Below are 8,426 nucleotides of genomic sequence, written 5' to 3'. Positions count from 1 at the left end.
GCCGGGGGGGGACGGAGGCGCCTGCCTTGCCACGGTGCCCAGGAGCGGTGCCAGGCCGGGCACGTGCCAGCCCGGGGCGCGCAGCAGGGATGCCGCGGCGGGGCAGGCCGGGCTTGCGGGGTCTTGGCATTTCTCCGGACACGAGCCCTGCTTTGTGCGCCTGCAGAAGCCTGGGCGCCAGCCTCGCTGGGCCGTGCCTGCGGCGCCGCGGGCTGGACACGTCGACAGCGGTGCCCGGGTCGCGCCGCGGCCCCGCCGGGCTCTGGTGCCCCGGGCTCCCGGGGGGGTTGGCAGCCGCGCGTGGGGCAGATGGCAGGGGCTGGCGAAGCAGGAGAGACGCCAGGCTTTGATGGAGCCGGTCTGGGAAGTTTCCCCCCCACTTTGTTTCCCTTCTCTCCCTGGTATTGTGTTGAAGCAGACCCGGCGCCTGATGCGTTCGCCAGGCTTCTGGAGCTTTTCCCAGCATGCTAATGTCTCCCTTCGCTGCGTCTAGTGGAAAACGCTCCCGTTTGCCTCGCATCGGGCCTGGCAGCCGGGACTCACCGTTTCCCAGAAGGGGAAGGCAGGTCTGCCAACACTCTGGGGCACCAGCAGGATCTGCGTTGTTTGCTTTCTTTTCTTACTTTCATTCCTGGCTTGTACGGACGGGCCATCTGATTTCCTCCCCCGTCCCCTTCCTGGCACATCGCACGTTAATTGTCTCAGCTCGCCCAGCACTTTCTCTGTGCCTGAGGCTGTTTTCTTTGGCATGTGGGAATCATCTGTCCCAGACCAGGGCTGCAGGGCTTGGAGCTCTGAGACCCCTTCATGCTGGGTGGTTTCATACCTTCAACACTTGTTGCATCAGTATGCAGGATTTAAAACGTTTCCGTGTGTTTAGCCCTGGGATCACAAGCTGGGAAGAAGGAGTGCGGCCCATCTCAACCCAGACAACCCTGCATTCATAGCGAGCAGGTGACTTTCCAGGGGACAGGACTTTGCTGATCTTGCGCCATTGGCTTTTCTGCGGAGGGTGCCTTGGTGGGACACGGCTTCACTGGGAAATGGACCCATTACATAAAAGCTACCAAACAGGCTTCTGACGGTCATAACTTCTGACTTCTCTCAGCCCTTGCAAATCTTCAGCCAGCTGTAGAGTCCACTCAATTTGCTGAAGCCGGTCCAGCCACTCTGTGCCTATGATTTCAAGACGCAAGAGCGAACTCGGTCCATAACCAAGGCAGCTACGCCTGAAAGTCAGGGCCAAGGAACTTGCAACGAGTTCCCTCGTTCAAGGCAAGTCGCTTCCCACCAAGCTCCTCACCTGAAAGGCCCAGCCATCCTAAAATGCATCCGTGAAGCACCTCGGATTAGAGTGTTCTTGGCGGGAGGTTACCCAAATGTCCAAATCTTGCTGGAGGTGGCTGGGATAATATTGGGCACGTGACACAGTTTGGACACTGACATTTGTCTCCTGTTTCTAAGCTGTCGCTTCAGGAGTCTGGGAACACTTATTTCTCTGCAGGCGGGGAGCACGGCTTTGTGTCTTTAACTATACATTGCTCTTGGGCATCACGGGCCAAGGACCTAGTTCCCCAGGGCAGTGTGCTCCTTTTTTTTTATGGTAACACAAGCCCCGCAACCCTGATTAGGCTCCTTTTTGTCACTCTGCCGTTGCTGTCACTCCCTTTCTCCCTGCCTCAGTTTCCCTATCTGTAAAATGGGATAATGAAATTCCTCTCCTTGGTAACAGATCCAGAGATGAAAGGAGCTAAGTTTTGTTATTATTTTGAATGCCAGATGAACACTGTACAACCTAGACCTTGAACTTCATGTCCTGCATAATGGTGCCAGTTGTTTGTAATTCACACGGGGCTAGTTCCACCAGTCAGAATGGAGATGACAGCAGTAACCTGCACCGTACATTGGTGCTCACTCCAGATTGGCAGGGGTGGGGGTTCTGTTTGGGGTCCTGTGTCTCCTTTCTCTGATTTAATTCACAGCATGGAAGGAGGAACCTTTGGAGCAGAGCGGTCAGGTGCAGGATTCAGGGCTGTCCTGGAGCACAGGTGCAACTGGAAGTGCGGGAAGAAGTGATGTGCTAGAGATAAATGCTGTACGGAGTTCTTTCACCTGCATGAGCCTAGGTTCACCTGGCCCGAAGAGAAACCAGCCACTAGAAGGCCACAGCCCCCTGTGCTTCTGGCTGTAGGGATTAGCAGATCACAAACTTGGTAATGCTAGGCTGTACCTGTTCAAGCTCATTTTTGCTAACCAGGGGCAAGGTGTCTGTCTAGTGACCTCCATCACGGTCTGCACCCTCCCCCAGAGGATTAATTCAGGGCTTGAGTTGCACCGAGTGTCTAGTACAAATCCTTTGTGCTGGGAGGACATGTGAGCAGGTGTGTAAGCACAAAGGGAGGTGTCCTCCCCCTGAGGGCTGGGCCCATGGAAGTGGCTTCTGGCAGGCAATGCTGTAGAGTGAGATTTGCCAGAGCAATGCCTGACATATCAGGGAAGCTACCCCCCCGGGCCCAGAGCTTGAGCAGGAGAGCTGTGACTTTTGCTACTTTATCTGCAAACCGCATGTCTGGGAATGCTGGCACCACCTTTTCTGAGGAACAAGAAAACCTCCTTCCCACCCACGCTGCTGCCACAGAGCCGCATGTGATGCATGTGTTGCACATGTGTGCAGTACAAATAACAACATCTGCGGGTGGTGCAGTAAGGGCTGTGCCTCCGTCTCCCACAGCTCTTGGGCCTCCTCTTGTGCTTCTAAGCTGTTGCCTCTGGAGTTTGGGAACTCTTGGGCCTGGAGTTCTGGCAGACAGAGCTTGGAGAGCTGGCACTTGATGCCAGCAGGGAGTCTGAGATTTGCTTGGCCTTTTGGCTTTGTGATGGGTCAAGCTGTGGCTGCCTACTCAGTCCCTCCAGTGCCTGTCTGGGATGTAGGCTCCCTCAAGGGGAGCATTTCCAAGCTGGCATCCTCCTTGGGGCTGGGACCTATTCAGAGCTCAGCTTTGGACTTGTGCAGTCCGTGGCATCCCCTGTCCTGTGCATTACTGCCTGTTCCTCCCTGGCAGTAGCCTCGGAATAGCCAATCCCCCTGCCCCTGTGTCTGTAGTATACGCTGTATCCTGCATGTCGTAGGGGGCTTCTGTCATGTGTGTATTAGAGCTGTTTAGTGGCAGAACTAACCTTTTTTCAGATCAGCCACCTTGTGAGCTAGTATTTGAGCTTCCTGAATGACAGTGGGACTAAATATGCCCCAGGAATCCCCTGCGGTGACCCTTATATCCAGGCATGGCATTTTTGTTCCTGTAGCCCCTCCTGTGTCTGGTCAATGTGGACTGTGTGAGCATGAAGGGCACTGTGGGCACCAGGTTCACAGGGCTGGTGGGTCTCAGAATATAACTGTATAGACAGTGGCACTAGCTTTTGCCTTACTGCAGCTTTTTGGCCCCTTTTGCTGTCTCCTGCCTGTGCCACCACGGTCTCGGGAATGCTCCTTTGTGCCGGGATTATGGTCTGTACATGGCATTGTGGTTCCCAGGGGAAGCTGGGAGCATAATCTAATAGACCTTCCCTTGGCTTTGCACTGGAAACTGCAGTTTCTGCTCTTGGCTGAAGTGGAGGGGCATATTCCTTTCCAGCTGTTAAGCCGGACCCCTCTGGAATAGACCTGTCTTCTGCTGTGAGACCTCCTTGGTCTTGTTCTCTCGTTGCTCTTCAGTGCAACATGGGCCTGCTATTACCTCGCTACCTCTTTGTCCCTATTTGTATGTATGATGAAGTGGGATCTGGTCTGCTGGGAAGAGCCACTTCTCTGAGGACAGTGGAAGTGCCTTAAGGAAGCAGGAGTGCAGCAGTGAAGTGGGATCTGACTGAAGCTCATTCACCTTCTATTTGCCTGGTACTCTTGAATCAAGTATCTGGAGATGGTATGAGGCTGCTAGCTCGGCTCTGAGCTGTGGGGCAGTAGCAGCAGCAGCTGAGTGTCTTGTTCTGTTCTGGGATCTCTACAGACTGTGAGCATGACACGCCGGTGGCTGCCCAGGTAGGAGGCCAACATCTGCCGTCCTCCTTATCTGAGTGACCTTGCCCTCCTAGGGCAGAGCGTAAAGCTTCATCCTCCTGCCCTCTTTGGTGTTATCTAAATATATCACACTTGGTTTAGCTGGGATTTGTGGGCTGATGGGATCGGCTGCTGCCGAGGTTAATGTTCTGGGTATAAGAGCCTTCCCATGTATGGAGAACCTACCCATCAAGCGGCTCCGTGCTTGACGCGGGTGGTTTGAGCTGTAACTAGCTTCATGTGCTCGGTTCAGAAGACGCTGCTTCCTCACTCCAGGTAAAGGCTGAGGGATGGGAAAAGGGCACGTCGAAACCTGCCTGGGACTGGGCAACCAACATATGGCAACATCCTTGACCTGTACTGCTCGTGGGAGTGGAGAAGTCTCTCCAGTCCTGGTGACACCCCCCCACCCCCTAGGGAGTAGGGACAGGCCTCTCCTCCGCATGTGACTCCTACTGCTCCACTTCAGTTCCTGCATGAATGCTGAGAGGTAGCTTCTGTGGCAGGCTTTTTTGTACAGGGGCTGCAGTCCTCCTGCCTGGGCTGCCTGCTCTCTGTGTGTGAGCTGCTGGAGGGAGATGGCCAGGGGTGTGGAGGCTCCTCTGTGGACACAGTTGTAATCAGGTTGGACCCCAGTGAAGGGTTTCGGGGCAGGGAGGTGGCTTGTGGTTTCCCAGAAATTAGGGACAGAGTGAAAAACCCTCTGTGTACTTAACCCTCTGTGTACTTTAACCTTATTCTGCTGGAAGCTGGGATGGCTCTGCATCACCCAGAGGAAGGAATGCTTTCTGGTTGAATAGCCTGGGCCAGTTGAATCGCTGGTGTCATGCCAGGGGAGCCAGAGAGGTTTTGTACCAGGGGTGAGTGCAGCCCAAAGTGTTTCAGGATTAAACAAATCCCTGCAACTACAGCAAAATCCCTGGTGGCTGCAGTCATTGCCCTGAGGGAGGGGAGAGCTGGGGCAGTCGAGGGCTGCCGAGCCCTGTCCTTTACCGAAGGGCATGCTGGGGCTGTTCTGCACTGGTGAAGCCATGGAGCAGCCCACTGCTGGGCCATGCAGCCACAGCGCCCTCATTCCACCCAGTGCCTGGCAAGGTGGCCTCATCCTAGCTCTGGAGGGTAAATATTGTCCCAGACACCTACGAGGACACCAATAAGAGCGTGAAACCCAACAAGCTTTTGCACTTGCCATTCACATGATTGACTTTTCCCCTTCAGAGCAAAAGACCACTGGGCTGCTGGAATTTGGGTATTGCTAAAGGGCTCCCAGTGAGTTTCATCGCCATCAAGGGATGCTAGTGCTGCATAGTCCCTCTCTTCCGACACTTTATTGCAGTGGCAAAGCTGGACGGAGGGCCGGCAGAAGGCCAGCGGAGCCTCGGGTATTCCTAGCAAAGTGGCCTCCTTGCTCCCCGGCACTGTGTTACTGCCCCCGGCCGAATGGATAACCAAGAGCTCATTTGTAAATGGCAGTTCCTTACTAAGGTCACCTGAGGCCCCTGGGGACACTGCTCCCTGCAGAAGTGCTGAAGTCTGAGATCTTTGTAAAAATGCAGCCCTGAAGGCAGAGCAAGTGGCTTGGCAGTTGCTCAGGGTCTGGGCCTCACCTGGCTGGGAAGTTCACCCGTCTGGGCCCCGCAGCCCTTCATGTAATGGCTCTTCCGGGCCTGAGTTTGCTCCCACAGGGACAGAGTCATTTAGAGCTTGATGTTACCCTGGCTGCTGAAGCATCTTCCCCTCTCAACCCACGGCTGCCCTGGGCCACCTCAGCCAGTTTTCTCTTGGCTGCTCTCTCTTGACTGGCTTCCACATGTGATGCCTTCAGCCCCTGCAGCATTTCCTGTTGCTACAAATGAATAGGTGATGCCCCCTGGCACCTTCTGTGGGAGTGGGGCTGCAGAAAGCTGGAGGAGAGATCCCAGCATGCCCAGGCTGGCTTCTGCAGCAGCCAGGAAGGGAAATCCTTCGTGGATGATCCCTACTTGCTGCCATCTGGCAGGGCCTTGTCATGCTTCTGACTATGTTAACTCCCTCAGCTCCGTTCTTGGGGACTTTTGTAGTCATTTTGGGCAATGGCAGGACAAAGGGGTGTGAACTCCTTAGTGACAGACTCCTGCAGCATTTGGCAAATCTTTCTCTCACATCCGTGGTCAAATTGCCAGATCTGGGGTCAGGGGTGGAGTTCCCCCCGCGTCGCGGTAGCAAGGAACTTTTGGAGATTTTTTGCCTTTCTCCATAAGATGAGGTCTGCTCATCTTAGCAGCAGGTGAACAACTTTTTCCTAAAAAAATCCCTGGCACTGTAGGAGCCATTGCATTGACCAAGGCACTGGTGGTATCTTGGGTCTCTTCTGCTTTCTTCCTGTAGCATATAGAAGGATTTTGTTGTTTTATAGTTTTGTGGTGTGTAGAGGGGTTGGAGCAAATGCTCCTTTGGACTCTTTTGGTTTCCTGCAAATGCAAGGGACTGGACCCTCTACAGCTGCAGCGGCCCCTTCCAGGCCTAAGTTATCAGCTGCCTTAACATCTGGCCCTCGGTGGTCTTGCATGCCGAGTGGTCAGGTGTTGTCCACTTTTTTCCCTCTTGCACTTGGCCAGTAGATCGACATTCCTGGCTCCTTTTGTGAACAAGATTCTTCTTTAAAAGAGCAAAGCAAATGCAGGGCGCCAGCTTCTGGGTGTGATTCCCGGTGTTGGCTCTGAGCCCTAGGTGCTGTGCATGTTGGCAACTGCCTCATCTCGCTGCCTCTTGCCAGCTGGTATCACCTATGAGAGAGAAGTGACTGCGGCATGAGGCTCTTATGATTGTAGGTCTTTTGTAGGGGCTGGCTGTTGAGTGAGGTGTGGAATGAGGGCTTGCTAGCCCACAGTGATGGCACGTTACCCTACAAAGAGGACGTTCATAATAAAATCAAACCCTTACTTGTGAAAGAGAAACTACTTCTGCACATTTGTGAGCCAGTGAGTGAGATCCCATCAAGGTTATTTGTCAGTTAACGGCCTACAAGGAGCACTCTGTGTTAAGTCCCCAGCTTCCTGATTCCAAGGAGGGTTCTTGTGTAACCGGCTGCTTTGTCTCTGCAACTTCTGCACAAGGAAGAAAACAGTGCATTTGTACATAGGAGGGACAGGTGGTGTGCCTTTGGACGGGCTTTGCTGCTTCTACAGCATGGGACCCCTAGAGAGGCACTTCAGTCTCAGAGGCCAGTAGGCCAATCCATGCAACCCTATCTGGGATGCATGTTAAGCTGGTGTCTCACAAATTAAAGTGGTTGCTTTAGAGTATCTGGGGAGGGACATGATTGAAGAAATGCAGGGGTTGGTAGATGCAAATGCTCCCTGATGATGCTTTTCCTGGAATCGGAGGAAAACGGGACCGAGTTTCTGCAAGTTTATATATAGGGAGTACCTTGGGGAGCTCCCGCTGTCACGTCCTCTCTTGAGAGCTTTGCGCTGAGGCATGTGTGTGTATGAGAGAAGCGTCTCACCTGTTGGTGCAGATGTGGAACAGCTGTTATGCTAGTGTAGGCTGCACACCTTCAGTGAGGGCAGGGATGAGTGCTCATTGGGCACAACTGCATCTCAGAGTTGATATGCCAGCTGCCTGTTCTTCACAGGCGTTCTGTACATTTCTGCTGTGAAATCCAGTGTCTGGGTTGGCAAGACGCATCTTTCTTTTTTTATCCCCTTTGAGAAATCCCAGCTTAAAATGTGCAAAAGCAAATTGCTGCCTTGTCTGACTTGGGGAGAAAAATCCATATACCAGCAGACTGAGCTGCAAGCTTTTAATAGGGGCTGGAAAGAGACTGGGATGGAGGGAGTTACCAAAAGTAGGATCCAGACAGTGCTAGCAGTTAGTTCATGGACCAAGGGCATGATTATTTTCCACAGGTGCTGAGCAAACCCGGCTCCTGCTGGCATCAGTGGCAGGTGTGGTTGTGCAGACCTGTGAAAAGTAGGCTCCGTGCACCTGTGTCTCCACAATCATGGCTGTGTGCTGTTAAAGTGCCTGCCGGGAGACCTACCCTGTTTCATGGTGTCAGGCCTTGCAAAGTAGATGCTGTGCAGTTCTTCTCTGCCAGATGCTCTGTGGGCTTATGCTGGCTTCAAGGGAGTTAGGAACTGGGTCAGGATGACTGGAGGAATGAGTGTAGAAAATATAAGGAACAGAATACATCCAGATGGTGAAGAGGTGAGGCTGAGATTTGACTCGATGGACCTTATTACAGCAAAAGCTGCATTAACCGGCACTTTATTAGCCGGACACCTCTATTAACCAGCGTCCGAGGGACGTAGCAAAAGCGGAACTGGAAGCACCACTTAGTTTCATAGTTTCTAGGGTCGGAAGGGACCCGAGTAGATCATCTAGTCCG

At 53.4% G+C, this 8,426-nt stretch overlaps 1 protein-coding gene across 1 annotated transcript in view; it reads left to right on the top strand.

Moving 5' to 3' along the window:
• Positions 1-839: 839 nt before the first annotated feature.
• GRAMD2 (GRAM domain containing 2) overlaps positions 840-8,426 on the top strand; it is a 60,148-nt gene continuing 52,561 nt past the window's right edge. The window contains exon 1 of the mRNA XM_019533266.1: positions 840-954. The gene's annotated coding sequence lies outside the window, so the exon portion shown is untranslated. The remainder of the gene's footprint in view (positions 955-8,426) is intronic.

The sequence above is a fragment of the Crocodylus porosus genome, unplaced genomic scaffold (assembly GCF_001723895.1).
Source record: "Crocodylus porosus isolate Cpor-Errol unplaced genomic scaffold, CroPor_comp1, whole genome shotgun sequence".
Taxonomy (NCBI): Eukaryota; Metazoa; Chordata; order Crocodylia; family Crocodylidae; genus Crocodylus; species Crocodylus porosus.
This window is presented reverse-complemented; position numbering and strand designations above follow the sequence as displayed.